This window comes from Lissotriton vulgaris, chromosome 8 (genome assembly GCF_964263255.1).
Source record: "Lissotriton vulgaris chromosome 8, aLisVul1.2, whole genome shotgun sequence".
Lineage (NCBI taxonomy): Eukaryota > Metazoa > Chordata > Amphibia > Caudata > Salamandridae > Lissotriton > Lissotriton vulgaris.
In genome coordinates, this window is record NC_141696.1 from 1507032248 (window position 1) to 1507053708 (window position 21461).

At 48.4% G+C, this 21461-nt stretch overlaps 1 protein-coding gene across 2 annotated transcripts in view; it reads left to right on the forward strand.

Annotated features, from left to right (window-relative positions):
• Positions 1 to 21461, forward strand: part of FBXO40 (F-box protein 40) — an 85408-nt gene that overhangs the window by 12537 nt on the left and 51410 nt on the right. The window lies entirely within an intron of this gene.

The window sequence follows — 21461 nt, forward strand, 5'->3', positions numbered from 1 at the left end:
CGCGCAGCGCAGGTAACGCCCATGACGAGCTGGCTTTGTCATCCGCATCGAAGGGGTTAACTTAGAGGCAATGTTTAAAGTACATATGAAACACTCAAACAGTATTAAAGTGAAAACACAACACAAGAAAAATCCTTACCAATTTACAAAAAAAAGTCAAACAATTTACAAAAATAGAGACAAGTTTAGTAAATAAAATGACACCAAAACAACAAAAATTCAAAAAGTACAACCAGAGTTAAGAATAAGTTATAAGTAAAAACAGCACCAAGAAGCAGAAAGCACCAATTGGGGTTATCTGATCATGCTGGATCAGGGCAAATTTAAAAGCTCAGGCCATCTGCGATGAAGTGCAGGTTGAATACAGTGACCGGTGGAAAGATTACTTCCTAACTGAGTCCTATTCCACGCAAGAAACCTCGGTCAGCACTTCGTGTTGGTGGTGCGATTGTCATCGGCACAAAGAGCTGGTCACCAATTGATACTTTACCTTGTGGGGGAATGTAAGGCAGTTGTTGTCAACACGAAGAGCTACGGGCGCTGAAGTCTGGTGTCTGTATCCCATAAGTCACATTGGCAATCATATGCAAGATCTGCATTGGCCTTTTGGTGAAGTCCGCTCACATTCACAAGGAGACCAGGGGTGGTTCTTTTCTACGCGAAGAGCCCAGAACCTCTGGAGTCCAGTTCTGGCAGTTTTAAGTTTGGAAGAGTACACTCTGATACCAGCCAAGTGTTCTCCTGGGGATACATCTTGGGGATCGAGGCTCACTCTAGCACAGGCCATCAGCAGGGTTCAGGCACGTCCAGTTGGCACTTGTTAGCTGGGTAGTTGCAGGGACGGTCTCTGGGAGCTAGTTGAGCCCCTGTGCTGAAACAGGAGGTCTGCCAAGTGACCATGGGATTCACTTCTGGGGTCCTGGTGAAGAACCGTTTACACCCACTTACTGGGTCTCGGTGGCGGGGGAACCGCCCAAGTCTTCCATACCCTCCTTATATAGAAAAAAGGAGAGACAGAAGCCTTCGTCTGCAGGATGAACCAAGTCTTATTCAAATAGCCCGGGCTAAGGAACAGAGTCCCAAGCTCGTCATAGACAAGACAGAGGAGGCTGCTGCATCACTCCGCAGCTTACAGGCCTTAAATACACATTTCCCACCTTAAGAAACCCGTTCGGATGGGGGCCTGGCACCCCCAAGTCAGAATGCAGTTACGCCATCCTTTGTTCAGGCAGGACAGTGCTGCAACAGATGGTGCAAAAGATTACGGACCGGTCTTGCAAGACAGGATATGTAGTGAGAGAACAGACAGATCTTGAACAGAATGATATGTGAAAGAAACAAGTTCTGGGACTGTGATGTGACCAAGTCTTGTGAAACAGGTGGGTGCGTGCAGGAGTTCAGCCCTAGGGTGGTGAGACCAATTCTTTGTTCCCTTTCTCGAAATTGGCTCAACCACAAGGAGCTGGAAGGGCAGGGTGGTCGTGACGGTTAGAGTTTCATCAGGCATCAGACATCAGCAAAAACGACCAGGAGGGTCGTGCAGTGGTGTTTGACACGAAATCTCAATGGAAAAATAATGGATCCCTGACACAAAATAAATGCAGACAAGAAGGACACTTTTCCTCACTGGGTTCAAGGCAAGCAGGTCCAGTTGTCCTTTGGGATTCAGACAAAGGGAAGTCCTTCTTCTGAGCCTCAACAGGTCCAGGAGTGGGCTGATGAGAGGTTCTGAGGCTGCACCTTTTAGTGTCAACCTGCGTGTGGAGGGCATCCCCTTTGTCTAGCCCTAAACTGGTTCTGATCAGTTCTTCCCTTTTCCCTTGGTCTGGCTCCATTCTGTCGAGGGGGACAAAGGGCAGACAGGCCCAAGTGTGAGCTGCATTTGCTAGCAAAAGGGCAGGAACCTACGGAAGTTAGGAAGGGCTGAGTACAGCCCTCAGACTACCCTATGAAGCTCAGGAATGGCAGAGTACTACACCAGCCCATCCTGTTTAGGAGATGAACAGCTTTCCCCACACCCAGGGCCCTTTTGTCCCGTACGGAAAGAATACACATCACACCACAGGTGAACCATTAACATTAATGTGACCCTGGACACTGGCAGAAAGGGATATTTGCTTAAAGCAGAAAGATGCCAACTTTCAAAAAGTGGCATTCTCAGAATAGGAACTTAGAATCTGACTTTACTAATAAAGAGGATTTTAACTTACAATTCAAATGAGTGGAAGTATTTCTCCATCTGCTCCCAAAGTAAAGTTATCACTTATAAAGCGTAATAAGGTAACCCAGTGTTAGTCTTTGGGAGAGCTAGCCTTGCTACAGTCAAAAATGACTTTGAGGGTTTTTCACCGCTTGGACCATGTCCTACTTTTTAAATACCATGCATCCTGCCCTGTAGGCCTTTAGGACCTACTTTGGGGTGTCATATAAGTGTTAAAATGGAAGGATTATCATGGCAAAAGGTTTATTTTACCAGGCTCTATGCGCCCCATGTACACCAATACCAGTATCGAATGCCAGCCTCCATTCCCCCCCACTTCTCCCAGTGCTGGCACCCAAAGCCAACCTCCATGCACCCTGCCTTTTCCAGCGCCAGTGCCCACTACCAACCTCCATGCAACCCTTCCTCCCCAGTACCAGCGCCCATTGACAGCCTCAATACACCCCAAAATACCCCAGTACCAGTATCAGCCTCCTTTTATCCCACCTGTCCCAATACCAATGCCATATGCCAACCTCGTAGCACCCTACCTGCCCCAGTACCAACACCCTGGGATCACCTCCACACATACTGACCTGCCCCAGTGCCGAAAGCCAGCCTTCATGCATACCACCTGTTTCAAAAGGTTGCACCAATCTCCCTGCACCCCACTGGTGCCAATACCAGCATCCTGTGCCAGCCCGCATGCACCGCAACTTGCCAAGGCCAGTGCCCTATCGCAGGCTCCATGCACCCCACCTGCCCCGGTGACAGCATCCAATGCCAGCCTATACTTACCCTCATCTATCCCAGTACCAGCTTCTAGTACCAACCTCTGTGCACTCCGCACCCCTGTACCAGTATGTACCCAATGCCAGTCTCCGTGCACCTCCACCGGCCCCAGTGAAAATGTCCAATGGCAGCCTCCATAGCCCGCCCGCCCCATTGTCCGCATCCAGTGCCATCCTCCAAGCATGCCCACCTTCTCCAGTAACAGCACTGAATACCGCCCTCCATACACCCACCTCCTGCTGTACCAGCACACACTGCCAGTCTCCATGCACCTCCCCGGGCATAGTACCAGCACTTAATGCCAACCTGCCCACCTCCACTTCCACCAGTACCAGCACCCAATGCCAGCCTCCATGCCACCTCACCTCCGCCAACTGCCCGATTCCATTCTCCATGTATTCTACCGTGCCAGTGCCATCACTCAGTGCCAGTCTCCATGTATATTCACCTGCCCCAGTACCAGTTCGAATCACTGCCTCTGAGCTCGTTTTCGCACACACTCTTGGTCCTCTGCCCACTGGCTTCCTCACGGAGCCAATCATTAAATGTCCATTACTCTGATGCCACTTCCTGTGTCGTCATTCCTGAGACGCCACTTCCTTCCTGCTACGTCAGTTTCACAATGGTCATGCCACAAGGCTGAAGTGTGCCTATCCCCACCTTAGGTCATTACGAAAAAACACAGGCCGAACTAGGGTGCATAGGGCCCATCCCGCCAAGGAGCCCTGGTGCTGCTGCACCTGCTGCACCAATGATATCTACGACTGTGCAAACGCTTTAACAGACCCAGGAACAGATGGGCGGCTCGGCTAGTTTCTCGGCGCTATTCCTGACACTCCGGGTGCTGCAGCGTGGGGTTTGACTGGCCTCCCGCCATCTTGTTCTTTCCATCCCAAACATAGAGATGGGCGACGTCTTCATGGAAACCAGCGCGTCATGCTCTGGCATTCGGAGACCAGCTGGCAAACAATGTTCCTTACGTCATTGTTTAATTACCCAAGCGCCCTGTTTGAGTGAGCATGTAAGTGCAAGAGTAAACCAGAGAATGCGGCGGGTTCAATGCACACAATGTACTGTCCGCAGGCGCGCAATTTAAAAGTTGCAAACACAAGATACATTCAGGTTCAGAAAGAATAAATATAATTGGTGAGGTATCTTCCTCACGTGCCTGCAGTTTCAAAGTTACATCTAAAAGAACAGGACGATAATAGCACACGAAGACCGCGAAAGAGCATGTTACAACCACATCTTTCTAGGGGCATAGAGGGGAAGGGAAGTTTTCATCAGGAACATTATTTTCCTTGCAAATAAAAACAGGCATTGGCAAAGGCTTATCTATGAAAGTGTCTGGAAGCATCCATCTGTTCTCTCACCCATTCCTCCTCCATGCCTTCAGTCACTGAGAGAGGTGGGGGTGGTGGTTAGAAAGCGTAGACCTCCGTTTTGTGTGCAGCAACGTGAAATAAATAAATGTCCAGGCAGTGCTTTTACTTTAGAAAAGAAAAGGTACTGTAATTCATAAACAACTAAATATTTAACTTAAAGTACACAGTGTAAACCGCTGGGCCTATGTTACGGCACCCTTAACAGAGCCCCTCAAGGTTCCATACCACTCGCTCTCACATTGATTCCTTTAGTTTTATAGCGCCACTCATGCTAGTGTAGGGTGTCAGAGCGCTTTACATTACACACACACACACATTACACTGAGACAATGAATCATACGTGTGTGACTTAGTTTATAGGAAATGTTACACAAGACAGAGGACTACAAGGTGTACGAGTCACGTCATCCATACTGGTAGGCAGTGTAGTTTGAGTGCTTGGTCTGGAAAAGCAGAAACTCAGAATTTAAAATTGTACACCATGGTTGGGGGCTCTCTTTACTAATAAGAATGTATTCCTACCCAAACGAACCCTTTTTGCTACATCAGGATAATGAAAGACTGGGTAAGAAAACATAATGTACTAACCTATAACTTGCAGTCTTTATGCAGCTTTTTGATGACAGTTAAGGATCTCTGTGACAAAAGCAGTAACCCGCTGAACTATTTACATTATTTGCACTTCCGTGATCTGTATGCTGCACTCTCCTCGCAGCAGGCATATTAACCCTCTGTGCTATCTTAGGATGAGTCAAAACTTCCACTAGACAAAACTCCGATCTCTCTCCAGCAGGTACATTAATCACCAGCGTTATCTTAACATTTTTATTGTTGCCTAGAAGTTTCTGGAGGCAAAGAAGCTGCAGCCGGTGCTTTTACATCCACAATATATTTGAAAACACTCTCCCGCACGTTCCAAAGTCAGCGGCAGGTGCCGTGGCATCGTTTGCACTGCCCTAGAGCCGGCCCTAACAAAAACCCACTGGATTGCACCAGTTACCTCCTGATATCTTTACTTTTACGGGGCTGTGGATCTAAAGATCTTGGCTAAAATCCTGGCGACGCACCTAGGTAAATTGATCCCTCAATTTATCCTGAATCTCTGGTGGGGTCTGTCTCGGACCATAGCTCCTGCACTCATTTGTGGGAGATGGCACACCTTCTATGGCTGACGAAAGATGATCCAACAGAGACAGACGCTGGCGCTCGCATTAGACGCTGAGAAAGCATTTGACTGGGTGGAGTGTGTTGTACATCCTGTCCTATATGGTTCTGAGTGATAACTTCATACACAAGGTTCCACAAGGTTATCCTCTTGTGCGATGCGCCTACAGCAGAGGTTGCGTGTGGATGATTCCTTTCGGAGGCCTTCAAAATTGGCCATGGTTCCCACTAGGGGTGCCCTCTGTCCTCTCTTCTCTTCCTTTTAGCATTAGAACTCTTGGCAGCGGCAGTCCGAGTTGTGCAAGAAGTAGAAGGGATCACTGCGGATGTAGGAGAAATGAAAGGCACTACTCTATGCAGAACGTATTCTTCTGTAGTCCAGCTGTGCCTACTCCTCCATTGGCGACAAGCCTGTACCCCGACATGCACCGAAGGGCTGATCAAGCTCCATAGAGAGAGTAGCCATGAGCACTACCTCGAAACTCATCAACAAAATACAGGTCCTTGAGGCAGTATGGGGGAACCTTCCGTATAAGTTTTAACACCTCGCCCCCATGAGTCCACCTACCCGGCCTTCCTTCATATGGGTACCATGGCGTGCCCCGTAGTTAAATCGTCAGTATGATAAACCATCCTAAATACCCCTAGGAGATCTCAGTCCCTACTCCCATAACCCTGCCAAGGCGCCCTGGCGCAGACCCTTCTATATCGTCCGCACCATGGGCATCATTTTAACATCATGCATCCTCAGACCCTTTTTAGGTCTTGCCTGAGCCAGTGCATGCGCTACTCTTTCGAGACATTTAGTGAGTGGGCTTTAAAAAGCCAACCACAGCTTTTTGTGTGGCACAGAGCGTGCAGTTACGCGCACAGTTACGAGCGGAGGTGCCATCTGGCTTTCCTCTCTCATCATGGTGTGTGCACATCGCACACCACTCACCAGACGTGACGCTGCAGCTGCTTTCACTTTTGCCAATGAGCGCGCGCGCACCACTCGCGCACTCGCGTGCTTTTTTAAAATTTTCTTTTAGCGCGCACGCACACACAACTCCCGGGCTTGTTTTTTTAACTTTCACTTTTGCCGCTGCTACACTGCATTCCTCACTTTCATCACTACCATCTCTATTTTCGCATAAACTACTTTCACTTTTGCCGCCACTACACTGCATTCCTCACTTTCATCACTACCGTCTCTTTTTTCACACAAATTCTCTCCCTCGTTTTCTTTCACCCTCTCTCTTCGTCTAACTCTATCAGATTTCAAACTTTGATCTCCCCCATAGTTTTTTTCCTTCTGTTTTTCCTCTCTCCTTTGAGCGCTCTGCATGTGTTGACGCCCCAGCTGTGTATTTTCTACCCCCTCCATTTCTGTCTAATTTATTTCCCTGCTGTGTCATTCTCTTTCTTCCACCCTTGATTTTCCTTCCTCCATGCTTCCGAATTTTTCCTCTCCTTTCCCCAATCCCAGCGGCCTCCTTCAAACCCGACGCTCCTGAGTCACAAGTGTCCCCGGAAGTGACTCTTAGGAGCTCCCACAAGGTCACAGAACGAGTCTCTGCCGATAAGGGGTCTCCGGGTTTGTCCTGGTATCACGATTCCCGCCAAAGCACAACCGGAGCTGCAGGCCAGGCCAGAGTGTCTTCAAACCAGTGGGGCAACGCGTGCTGGGGGAAACCCCAGGTCCGTATGTCTCCCTCTTTGCATCTATTTCTGTCTCTCCCTCTCTCGCTGGCCCTCGTTCTATTTACCTCACCTGTGCCCACACTCTCTCTTCTGTGCTCCCACCTCTCTCTCCCTCTATTTCTGTCCCTGCCTCTATTACCGTCTCTTTTCTGCGACTACCTCTCTATTTCTGTGTTGACGCCCCAGCTGTGTATTTTCTACCCCCTCCATTTCTGTCTAATTTATTTCCCTGCTGTGTCATTCTCTTTCTTCCACCCTTGATTTTCCTTCCTCCATGCTTCCGAATTTTTCCTCTCCTTTCCCCAATCCCAGCGGCCTCCTTCAAACCCGACGCTCCTGAGTCACAAGTGTCCCCGGAAGTGACTCTTAGGAGCTCCCACAAGGTCACAGAACGAGTCTCTGCCGATAAGGGGTCTCCGGGTTTGTCCTGGTATCACGATTCCCGCCAAAGCACAACCGGAGCTGCAGGCCAGGCCAGAGTGTCTTCAAACCAGTGGGGCAACGCGTGCTGGGGGAAACCCCAGGTCCGTATGTCTCCCTCTTTGCATCTATTTCTGTCTCTCCCTCTCTCGCTGGCCCTCGTTCTATTTACCTCACCTGTGCCCACACTCTCTCTTCTGTGCTCCCACCTCTCTCTCCCTCTATTTCTGTCCCTGCCTCTATTACCGTCTCTTTTCTGCGACTACCTCTCTATTTCTGTGCCTCTCTCTGTTTCTCTCACATCCTCTCTGCCTTCTTCTGTCTGTCTGCATTTCTTTAGTTTTCTCTGCGTCTCTCCTTTCTCTTTGTCTGTTTTTCTCTTTCACTCTCCATTTGCCTGCTTATCTCTCTGTGTCTGTCTGCCTTTCTCTCTGCCTGTCTATTTAATCTGTCTCTCTATTTATTGTGTTCTGTGGCCCCCTTTTGCTTTCTGACCCCCACTCTCTCTGGATACTATCTCTCTCTCTCTCTCTCTCTCTCTCTCTCTCTCCCCCCCCTCTCTCTCTCTCTCTCTCTCTCTATATATATATATATACTAGCAGCCCGCCCCAGCGTTGCCTGGGGCAGAAGGGGGCTGGGGGCAGCATTTTGGCTGCTTCACTTACCTCACCCGCCGCTCCACCCCGCGCTGCTGATTTCACCGCTCCACTGCTCCTCCGCTTCTCGCTGCTCCTCACCGCTTGACCGCCGCTCGCCGCTCCTCCCCGCGCTCATGTCCTCCGCTCTTCCTGTTGCTTCTGAACGCCGCTCCTCCCCGCGCTCCCGATGTCATCACGCAGACGTCGCGGCTGGCAATACTTACAAGGCACTACTTTATTTTTATTTCTAATTTTTTTAACAATGTATATTTTTTCTTTTTATATAGCCTATGTCCTTCTGCTTGCCCTGAGGTTTTCAAATATGTCTTCGGGTGTTTGGATTGGTGCTGTACTTTTCGAGTTTACCTGGCTCAAAGGACACAGTTCTCTCTTTATAATAGTAGTATGTATATATATATATATATATATATATATATATATATATATATATATATATATATATATATATATATATATATATATATATATATATATATATATATATACACACTTACACATCTATATACATACATACACATCTATATGTACACTTGTTGCTTTGGATGGAAGCACAGAAACAGCATTTTATTATTACCTTAAGAGGAGCTATCCAATGTTGGGATTTTCCGGCACTCTGTCTTCTTAAAATAGGAGCTCTTTTAATAAATGCGCCAATGGTGTCATATGGATTTCAACAAAATAATGACACTAGTAATTCTCGTGACAATTAAGCAGTCCTTGTTTCCAACCTGTTTGAATTACGTTTGAATAAGTCTGGATGTTTTTTCAACGCAGCATCCTTCAGGGACGTTCAGCAATGAGGGACATTGATGGATTCTCATTCTGGACAAAAGCTTTCACTTAATTAATGCCATCACTTAATCCCAGATTAATAATACCTGAATACAGCAGTCAGCTGTGCAGCTGCCCTCTCCAAAGTGTCTGCCGTTGCACTGCACTATGTGCAGCTCATTGTATTAGTTAATGTTGAACCAAATTTGTTTTATTTAAGCCTGTAAGTGAGGTGGCAGGTGGTGAAATGTATGGTAAGCATGGTATATCCAGGTCCACGTTGAAAACACCATGGCAGCACAATCTGTTTTTTACCAGTTACCCTACATATATAATGTCCTTTTTTCCAGAATATATTCACCCAACTCATACATTTCACCCATCTTATTTCTATTAACTGGGGATTTGTTTTCTTGCAAAGGTATTGCGTGGGAGCCGCCCTTCTCTTACACTGGTTAGCACCCCTTCATCTAACACAAATTAAAGGAGCATTTTGTTTCTGGGGGGCCAGGCACAACTTTTGTCAGTGTCATCACACAAGTTTAGTCTGCACAGAGTAGTCAAATTTCGCCTGACTTCTTTTTTAAAACCCCTGTCAGAGTGCATTCAGGTATATTTTATTCGGCTTTTCTTCTGTACAAGCAGGCCTGCCCTGGTCGAAGGCACTCAAGGCTGCTCAGTTGTTGTGCCATCTGAGATTAATGTATTATTAATAGTAATAATGCAGATTTATAAAACGTAAAATGCACAGTTGCCCATAGGTTTCCCGGCTCTGTAAAATTAATAAGGCGGACAGAGACTGTGCCCCAACTAATTTACACCAAAAAGCCAGGTTTTCGGCACCTTCCTACACTAGTCTTCATTCACCAAAAACCGCAAGGCTGAAGAAATATCATTGCACTCCTTGGAAGGAGAAGGAACATCCACCCCTCCTTGCTGAACAAGCATTTGCAATGCAATAGGTCTCGCATTTACCCAAGTTTGAGGTATTGGCATTGTAAATGACAATGCCTTTTATTTATGTTTTGGTTTTTAAAACATAAATAAAAGGTATTGTCATTTACAATGCTAATAGCTAAAACTCTCACAAAACCGAGACCTATTGCATTGCAAATGCTTGTTGACTATGTCAAAGGGCAGGGGTAAAGTCATTAAAGGGCACGTGAAAAATCCGGGGGTGGGGGGTAAGCGCCCCTCCTTGCCCCTCCCTGCGGACACCCATAATCCCCACCCTGGTCTCCTCTTTACCTCCTAGTGCTCCACTGTCCCATACCCCTTGTCCCTGCTCATGCATTCCCGGTGTACACACTGCACCTTCCAGAATTGTGTACAGCCGGGGTATTTTCTTATATGAACTCCGTCACTGTAATCGCGGAGAAGAAACGAGTGAAAACAAATACATTTTTCTTTTTCTATGTATAGTTGAATCGATACCCTGCTTGGTACACGTTGCTCTCTGTACTCCGATAGCCATTAAATAAGTGTTGCAAAACAAATAAATAACTCCCGAATAATAGTTCATTTCTCATTTTTATTTCATTTGTTTGTAAAATATTTGCCTTGCACTTTCAGTTAGTGTGGTCCTCTTTACTCTGTAGGGCTGTCGCGCTTTGCTTTTTGTCACATTACGCACCACACCTGTATATCTCTGAAGAGTGCCCTGCTTGAAGTTGCTGGACCTCCGCTTATACCTATGGTTTTGCTGGGAGTGGTATCTAAGCGCTTGCTTAGGGAACCCGTCCTGGTATTCCCCTGTGAGATAACCCCGGCAGGATATCCGCAAGGTGAAAGCCAGGCATCCCGCCACGAGGGGCCGTTGTGGAGATTAAGCAAGCTATTGCCCAGAGTCGTAGAGTGTGAACCCGTGAATCGAGTAGGCACCGCAGCGTGAATTGTCGAGTCCATTGACATTTTAGGACTCAAGACCCCGCCGAGCCGGGAATTGAACCCTGGTCCCAGGCTGACCTCTGCTGCCAGGTCTGCATCCTCTAACCAGTGAGCCACACTTCTCCTATACCTATGGTTTTGCGGGGAGTGGGTGTTGGGCGGTCGGGAAGCCTAGACCCAGTTCACCCCAGGACTGTGCCACACCCTCACCCCCAACTTGCCAGTGAATTTCCTCCCAGCGATAATTTTTTTTCCAATTTTTATTGCTGTCTTTTTACAAATGTTCTCAAATTTACATAATAGAAGTGGAAAGGCTAATACAGTTACTTACCTCCATCCTTACATGCAGTGCTTTAAATGGGAAAAAATAAGTGCAGGTACTCATTCAATTGAGCTAGGGGCGTGGCTAGAGGCGGAGTGAGACATGATGATGCAAAAACACTTCTATTGTGTACCCTGGATTGTGGACTCAGACTTTCCATACCTGCAGATTAACAGCTGTAACCCTGAATGAGCCAAGCCATCAACAGTACTTTTATCACTTTCAGGCTGATAATCAATGTGCTCTAGGAAGAGAGAGACGCTGGCACTTACAACGGCTGCGGGACAGAACAAAAGATGTGAGAAATGTATCAATCCAATCAAAATGTGTTAACTCGTTACACAAAATGAAGGCCAAACACCAAATGCTCATGTTTCCTTGTTTTGAAATATTTTCAGCTTCTTAATATCCTAATAATTCTAATGTTCCTTCTTGTTTGCATTTGGCGCAATCCTTATATATTCAAGAGTGCACACACACAAACAAGCATTACAGGCATTTCTTTTCAAATGGCTCCTGATCCTGTTCCTCTCAAACATACACTCTCTGTCTTCACATCTTTAACCTCAAGATCCCTCCCGCACTCACCTCTCTCCTGTTTGTAGCTAATTCTGTCCCACTCTCTTTACCCCAAATGTATCCTAGCACTCTCTCTACCACCACTCCTTCTATTTCTAATCTGCCGTTTCCGCGCCTCGCTACCTCTTTCCATAGCCGTCTGGATCTCTTCCTTATCTCTATCTGCCTGTCTGCCTTTATATCGTTTCCTATTTTAAACTCTCTGCTCCTTCTTCCTCATTCTTCGCCTTCACTCACCCTCATTTTTCCTCCCCTCCAGTGGGCAGAAGGCCCCACCGCAGGAGAGCTTGAAGTGGCAGACAGTGAGCACTGCAGGGTGGTGAGCATGTAAAATGTAAATCCAGTATTTGTAAAGCGCGAACAGTTACCCGGAGGTATCCCGGCGCTGGGGGCCGTCGGGAGGATTAAGCGAGCTATTGCCCAGAGTCACATGGTGCTGGGCTGACCTGCCGCCGGTGGAGGGGGATCAAACCGTGGGCCCCAGATTCCCACGTCAGTCGCCCTGGCCAGGGTGCCACACCTCTTCCACTGCATGTGCAGAGTCCTACAGGATAGAGGTCACGGGAAGAACAATACTGCCCTACAATGGGAAGGTCAGTGACCTCCTCCCACCTCACCTGGACACCAGGGAGGCCGCTCATGCCATCTCCACCACTTCATTGCCGCCCCTCATGGACTGAATTCCCAGCAGGCGCGATGGGGAGGCCTGGGGCGGGGGTGGATTCGCAGGGGCAAGTGAGTCAGGAAAAAGACAGTCAGACCCCAGTGGGAGGCCAAGGGGTGAAAATGGCCCTTTGTACCCGCGTTCATGCACGCCCACTCATGCACAGGCCCTCACCAATGTCCCAAACACTAATAAAGACGACTCATCATCGACGCCTGGTTTGGGGGTGGTGAGGACAAGGAGAGCTTACATCTGGGTAGGAAGGGAGCGGAGGCCCTCTTGCCCCTGCGGCAGGCCTACAATAGGCCGTTCAGGCCACATCGGGCAGCTTGCCATAGAATAATACAGACAGATAGCAACAGCCAACATGCAGCCAAAAAAACGGCACACAGCTGTGGAACAGGGGCCCATATTACCATCGATGCCCAGGCTGCTGGCGCAAGACGCCTCTTAGTTCCCATTCTGAATAGTTACCAAATAAAGAGACGGGCGCTGGAAGCCGGAATCAAAGAACAGAGTTTATTTCTCATGAGGAGAGCCTGTCATGTCAGACACGAAACAAGGTGCCATCAGGAGGTGCTCTAACAAGTGAGCTGAGACTCAACCTTTTATACCTTACAAAACACTTGGTATTACAGTCACAGCATTGTGAAACGAAGGAAAGATAACCCCATAATCCTCGTGTCAATCATACCCCACATGTGTTCACAATAGGGACCCTTGACCTGCTGATAAGAGAGAGAGCAATGACGCAGCTGAATGTTCCGCTGATTATTAGGATGTGTGCGCCTGATCGTAGCCCAGGGGGTGGGGAGACCAAGATCAATAGTGGGTCCTTTGAAGAGGAGTGACTTCATACAATAAGGGCAGTAAATGGTATCTCCTGGCTTAGGCGATGGCCCTGGACATGTGTGGTCAGCCGGACTCGGGGGAAGGGGTCATCAAAGGAGTGGTATTCATGCCGCGTGGACAATCGAGCGCGGAGGGAAGGCTTGTCAACAGAGGGGCATTCATGGAGGGAAAGGAGGTGTTGGTCAGGCGCGGCCGTGACTCCCAAGGACAGGGTCTTGCAGAGGAGGAGGGTTTATGACTTGTCCATGTGAGGGAGAGGGAGGGGGCCAGGGTGCGCGCAGGGTCAGAGTCGCACAGAGAGAGAGAGATCCTATGACCCGTACATGAGAGAACAGGGGCAGTCAGATACAGCTGGGGGGCTATGTCAGCTGAGGCGAGGGATGCTTCTTCAAGAAGGAAATGGGGGGGGGTTTGCGCGGGTCAAGCAGGAGGGCTGCCTCTCGGGGCAGGGTCGCGCAAAGGGAGAGGGTTTCATGGTTTATGCACGAGAGAGATTTCGAATACACGCAGAAGGGAAGCTGGTGATTCTAATCTTAGGCGGGCGAAAGGCCAGGGTGCCTAAAATGGCTGTCATGTACACAGGAGTACAGGCCTTTGCTGGCAGTGGGATGTAGTTAATGCTTTACGGTATTCATGGTACGCGCAGGGAGAGGAGTGGGAAAAGGGAAATGAACGTTGCTTATGTACATCAATATTTCTACTTTTCTACAGTCGCCCCTTATTACATAGCAAAAGTTCATTTTCGTAATCGATGATGGTACATGTAAACAGGCGCAGTCATAGAATTGGCATTGTCAATATTGGCATATGGCAAATAATCATGGACAGTTGATGTGTTAGGCAGAATGCAGTACATAGGTGCAAACGCACTACATATCATAAATGCCTCTGACTTTCAAAAACGAATGCAACCAATTAACATTTTGACCAAGTAGTTGAGGGAGGAATTCAGTTCATTACGCAAGATCTCTTCGTCACAGTGTCTTTTTATCAGTGAGCCATCACTGGTAGGCTCTAGTCCGTGTCCTTTCGTTGGCGCTGTTGAGCACCGGCGGTGGAGCTATAGGTCCAGCTCGGTTCTATCCTTACGCGTTGCAGGGTGCGGTCAGTCCTCTGCTGTTAGACCACAGTCCTGTTCCCTAACCAGTCCTTTTAGAGGTGCCTTATGCTCGGCACCTATATTTCCGTGGCAACACCCTTTTCCCATCTGAATGCCGTTCTTCCCTTTGGCGTGAAGTCATATGGAAAAGAGGGGGTGTGTATGGTTCAAATAGTCGATAGGAGAGAGAGAGAGCGGAGTTGGGTCAGAGTTCCTGGGACACACAAAAGGGACCAAGGGAGCAAAGGATAACAAGCAGGCAGGCCCATCAATCGGGCCCAAAGAAGGGGGGCGGAGACTCCAGGCACACGTGGGTTAGCAGACGGAGGGCTTCAGGGCGGCCCGTCATTCCTCATTTTCCACGTTGAAAGTGCTGTCTCGTCCCGTATCTTGTTTCTCTGCAGCTCCACCTTTGGTCGAGGTCACACGTGTCCCAAGATCTGTAGCCAGGCTGTATGTCACATCCGACCCCTCTCCTTCCGGTGATCGTGAATCTTTGAATAGGTACAAAACAAGTTTTTAGAGAACTGACAGAAGAAGTCATTTATGCAGGTGAATTCCTCCCTCAATCCTGCGCACTTGGGAGATACGCTCATCGGTCAGTCAGAGGTCTATTACCAAGCAGTGCATATGTCAACATTCCTACTGTGTTCATGCCAACGGTCTATTCATGACATAAATTTATACAAATAATATTCCCATCAACTGCGTATTTTACCAATTTCAACATTTTTGGAACTTCCAGTGTAGACTTGCCTTTCAAACCCAAGCCTTTATCAGTCTACCATTTCCCTTCAAGGCTGGCTAACCCTTCAAAACAGGGCGGGGGCGCTATCATCGAGAGTCAGGAAAAACAAGTTTTTCTCGAGGGACGACAGTTATTCATGGTCATCATGTTTATATCCGGGACAGCAGCTGGGGTCTATCAAATGGGGCGGGGATGCTTCGGGCGTTCGCGCTTGGGTGCAAAGGGGTGGGGCAATCTGGGCATTGGGGGTCAATCTGGACCTTGGCGCTTGTCTCTAACAATAAAAATTAGGATGCCATTGACATATATTCCCCCTTATAAAAGGGCCAGATTAGGGGATATCAGTCATCTTACCTGTCCTCTCTTTCTTAGCCAATTCAAGTTCATTCATTTTGCAGAAAGGAGAGGTAGTAATATGGCAAGTTACAATCATTTTAGTTTCGGTCAATTTCGCCGAACACCTTCGCGTTCAAGAAGTATCCAATCAGACTGGTGCCAGCGAGGCACGATTTTTACCATAAAAAGGAAGATGGAACAAGGGGACTCTCGTAGAGAGTGAGAGTCGTCCGCAACCTAAACGAGCCATTTGGTACACGTATGACATGTAGAGAGAGAGAGAGAGACAGAGTGGGGGAGAGAGACAGAGAAAGGGAGAGACGTGTACAAAAATAGGTCATTTAGTGCGCTCACAACACAGAACGACAGGGGTCAGGTAACACGCAAACACATACAGAGGGAAGACATAAATCTGTACATTACATACACACAAACTCAGACAAGGGAAGACAGTACATGTGTTACATACAGAAGCGTTCACGACAAAACACAAAACAGTTGTTGGCCAAACAAAAATCTCCTTGCGCACGCTGCGCATTTTTAATCTCCTATTTATCCATGGGCTGAGTTCTCTTTACCTTTCCTCCTTCTCTTCTCGTCGGCTATTTTTGCGAGCGCTCCCAATTGCCAATACTTACACTTTGGTCAGCCGGTCAGAAATTAACCTGGTCGGGCTATTGCCCATAGGTGGATCTTAGACCATCTTCGAGTGTCTTCCTTTGATTGGAAGTTCTCCAGGCTGATGCAACAGAGGGTATTGGTCAGGAGAACAGTCAGGCAGCTTGGTTATATCTATAACAGGGTGAGAAGGAGGTGGTACATTTCGAACATCAACAATATTTCTAACTTCCCAGACGGGTGGTGCCTGGGTACCCTTACCTCAGGACTTTTCCTAGTCCTTTCCCTATCTAATTAAACTCGCGTTATCTAGCGTGCTAATGTCGAGTCAATTTCCGTCATACAGTACCCGTCAAGTTTCTATGTCAGTCCATCCTCCCAGTCGTTATGCTCTAACGGGGGAACAGTCATATCTACGTCTACGTCTGTCAAAAGCTTGTTAGCATAAGTACTATGTTCAGATCCCCTTTTTCTCCTTTTTTCGGTCGCTCGATCGTCGCTTTTCCATACTTCAGCCGACGTTCCGACGGGACCTGCAGAAGGGGGGAGAAGAAGGGGGGGGGGTGCAGCATTCAAAACACATCAGCGCGCATAAATCCGAAAATGTTTTTACCTACCACATACTCGACCTATCCCCACGTAGTGCATTTCTTTACCATCTCGGCGTTTAAGCCCAGAGGGACCAGTAGTGTCGGATATATAATCATTTAAGATCTGCGTATCTACATGAGTTACTTGGTCGCAACCCCTTTTGTTGGGTGCAAGGGTGGCGGTCAGGAGGAATTTCTGTGGTGTCGTTTTAAAGCGTCTAAAACATTTCTCCGGCTGCCTGTGACACATAATGTAGCTGCTAAATATCTGGTCCTTTTTAACCTTCAGCTTTCATCATACTTATTCTTTGCTCATAGTAGCAAAACATTCGAAACTCATTAATGCAACCACTACAACTATGCTTTCTTTTTCAAAATACTTTTAATAAAAAAAAGTGTTGATGTATAAATACAGGCCTACAACCCAGTGGACCGGCCACGGAGCAGATTGGAACTGTACATAGGAAGAAAGAAGTTGATGGCAGTTCATTGCATAAAAGTGCGGCAGTGCAATAAAATCGTATCGAACTTCCCTACAGAGCAAGCATGATGCATGTCAGTAATTCATCTTTAATAAATTCATAAATTCATTATCCAATGTTCATTCACCACCTAAATTATACCAATTCATTTTCCAAATCATAATCAGTACCCACCCTAAGTCAGATCATCGTCCAAGCACATACTCAATATCCTTCGTATCTACTTTCATTATCCAAGAAAACTACATACATATCTCGGTGCAAAAAGCTGCGTGGTCAGGGTGCAACAAAGTTTATTCAAAAAGTCTCATTTTGCGTCGGCGCCATTTTGGGTGGGGTCAGGCAAGTTCCAGTACAGTCAGAATGTTCTCCAATGACTCGTGGTTGGACCAGAACCTTCCGTCGGCAGTTCAAAAAGTTTTGCACAATGTGGTAACAGTCCAACAACAGTCAAAGAGTGGGAAGGGCGGCAACAATTTTCCTACCGGGTCATTCCGGTGTTCCTCCGGAACTGAACAAGTCTGTGCCGTGGCTGCATTTTAGCCATTTCCAAGCTGAGGCTGGCGCCGGCAGGAGTGCACCGATGTCGCTGTTCCCAGTGAGGGGGGCGGGGGTGCCCATGCGGAGGGATCGGGGTGCCCCCCCGGCTCTCATAGAATCTTCAAGGTTGAGGAGAGAAGGCATGGGGTGCGTGCCCGTCCTGGGCAAAAGACCGCTTTTCGATGTGGACCCTCTTTAAGCAAAGAGCGTTGGGGTGTCGCTGGAAGCCTCCACCTGGAGGGAGGTGGGGGAGGCTCGTTCGCGCCACCTCCCCCTTCCAGCGACCCCTCGCTGATCCTCGGCTCCGTCGTTTCGATATTGGCCGTGCCGGCTATCGAAGATGGGGGGGGGGTCGGCGGCTGAGGCAAGACAGCCCCCCCCCTTTTTGACATGTGGCAGGACTACCTCCAACTCTCCAGGAGTGGACATGTGGCGGGGCTACTTGTAACTATCCAGGCGTTGGCATGTGGCGGGACTACCTGCGCTTGTCCAGGCGTTGACATGTGGCGGCACTACCTGTAACTATCCAGGAATTTGACATGTGGCGGGACTACCTGTAAGCGTCGCCGTTCTCGCTTTTGGCTTCGGCCTTCTTCGCGGGTCGGACCAGGCGAGAGACAGAGGGGGGGGGAGGGGTGGTCGGTGGCTGAGGCAAGACAGCCCCCCCCGTGGCCTGCAGCAGGGCAGCAGAAGAGGAGAGAAGGAGAGGCCATCACCGTTTTCTGGGCCGTCCGCCCAACAGCATCTCCTTCTGACCGCGGCCAGGCGAGCCCCGCATGCCTCGAGGCCTCGCCTTCCGGATGGGCGTAACCGCGGACCTGTTGCACTTCGGGAGCTTCCGGAATGGGGGTAGGTACCTATTTATTTGTATCTATTTCATGTAACCGTTATTTGGGCGTGGTGGGCAATGAGGCAGACATGTTTGGAGCAGGAGTAGGCAACGGAACCTAGCTACCTCGTGGCTTGCTTTGATGTCAAGCTTGTCTTCCCTCGCCATTTTTATGTTTCTTATTGCGAGTTATTTCTAACGTTTTTTTTTTATTTTATTTTTAGCGAAGTTGATAACTCATCAGTGGCCTACTGATTTCGCTCAACTCTTTTTCTTGTATTTTTACGCCATAACCTATTATAAGCTATAGCGACTAGTCCACACTTAATAAACATGTCCTTATTAGATGTGCCCTCCAGTGGAGATGGATGGTTCAACTCTAATAAGCGGTCCGGGCTAAACAGGCTACCAACCAGTGGGGAGAAGATAGGCATGACGGATTACAACGGGGACAAAAGTCTGCATTACCTATCTTATCACTGCGGGCAAAGACTAGGCAGAATATTTCTATTCTCCGTTGTTTGGCGGCGGTGAATACCTCAAACGAACCAATACCGAACAATCAATGTTCGTTCAATCAAACAATTCAGTGGGGAGAATAAGTGGGCACGAAAAGTTATCGTTACCCACTCTTTCTCTACCTGCAAAGCGAGACCTTGTTCTTTCCCTGTTTGCAGACAAAGAATCTCCAGACAATAATCCACGAACGACAGTTCGGGAAACAGTGGGGGAGGAAGATAGGCACGACGGATTACAATGGGGACAAAAGTCTGCGTTACCTATCCTTCACTGCTTGCAAAGAGAGAGCCTGTTTGTTTTTCCCCGTTTGCAGACAGTGAATCTCCAGAGGTTTCAACAAAGCGTAATACTAGTATTATCCAACAAACAATCATTTCACAATTTGTCGCATTTACGCGACCTTACCCGGACCGGACCGTGTGGGCAGTTCTTCGCTTTCCTCCTTCCAGCGCCCGATCGTTCTCTTACTCCATGATTTTACCGCAGCAGTCCTGTGGGATTCCAGTCAGGACAGTAGGTCGCTCAAGAGAGGTCCGTTCAGAATCGGTGAAGTTCATTCAATCGGCAGCCGGACGAGGGCCCTCTCAAGGCAGGTATACTCCGATCATTTAGATATTCACCTCTTCGTCTGGATCTCTCTTACTGGACCTTATGTCACTGATGGACCCCGCGTTGGGACGCCAATTGTGGAACAGGGGCCCATATTACCGTCGATGCCCAGGCTGCTGGCGCAAGACGCCTCTTAGTTCCCATTCTGAATAGTTACCAAATAAAGAGACGGGCGCTGGAAGCCGGAATCAAAGAACAGAGTTTATTTCTCATGAGGAGAGCCTGTCATGTCAGACACGAAACAAGGTGCCATCAGGAGGTGCTCTAACAAGTGAGCTGAGACTCAACCTTTTATACCTTACAAAACACTTGGTATTACAGTCACAGCATTGTGAAACGAAGGAAAGATAACCCCATAATCCTCGTGTCAATCATACCCCACATGTGTTCACAATAGGGACCCTTGACCTGCTGATAAGAGAGAGAGCAATGACGCAGCTGAATGTTCCGCTGATTATTAGGATGTGTGCGCCTGATCGTAGCCCAGGGGGTGGGGAGACCAAGATCAATAGTGGGTCCTTTGAAGAGGAGTGACTTCATACAATAAGGGCAGTAAATGGTATCTCCTGGCTTAGGCGATGGCCCTGGACATGTGTGGTCAGCCGGACTCGGGGGAAGGGGTCATCAAAGGAGTGGTATTCATGCCGCGTGGACAATCGAGCGCGGAGGGAAGGCTTGTCAACAGAGGGGCATTCATGGAGGGAAAGGAGGTGTTGGTCAGGCGCGGCCGTGACTCCCAAGGACAGGGTCTTGCAGAGGAGGAGGGTTTATGACTTGTCCATGTGAGGGAGAGGGAGGGGGCCAGGGTGCGCGCAGGGTCAGAGTCGTACAGAGAGAGAGAGATCCTATGACCCGTACATGAGAGAACAGGGGCAGTCAGATACAGCTGGGGGGCTATGTCAGCTGAGGCGAGGGATGCTTCTTCAAGAAGGAAAAGGGGGGGTGTTTGCGCGGGTCAAGCAGGAGGGCTGCCTCTTGGGGCAGGGTCGCGCAAAGGGAGAGGGTTTCATGGTTTATGCACGAGAGAGATTTCGAATACACGCAGAAGGGAAGCCGGTGATTCTAATCTTAGGCGGGCGAAAGGCCAGGGTGCCTAAAATGGCTGTCATGTACACAGGAGTACAGGCCTTTGCTGGCAGTGGGATGTAGTTAATGCTTTACGGTATTCATGGTACGCGCAGGGAGAGGAGTGGGAAAAGGGAAATGAACGTTGCTTATGTACATCAATATTTCTACTTTTCTACACAGCTGGCCCTCGGGCACCAGTTTAGTGGCCACCTTATCAGTCCGACCCAGAGTACCAGTACTCTCCTTAACACTGGAAAAATAAAAAGTGCCGGTACTCGGCTTGGTAAAAATAAGAAGTGCCGGTACTCAGTACCGATGAGTACCCGCCCATTTAAAGCACTGCTTGCATGTAGCCGAATAACTCGGATCAGCTAAACCTTCTCTCAGGCTGGGTTTGAATGGGATCGGCCTGCAATGGGTTTTTATTATAATATTTGTTATCAATTAGTTCAGATTATCCTGTCAGATTATAGTCTGCGCATTACATTTTGAACACAACAGTGTTTTAAGTGCCATAAATATATCTTTCAGGACCGCCCCAGCCCTGCTCCAGAGTAGAAAAGAGTTGAAGACGCCCCTTTTTAAAGAGCCCTACGTCCCATGTCACAGTGACTCACTACGCAGTGAGCCCCGCCCACTCGAGTT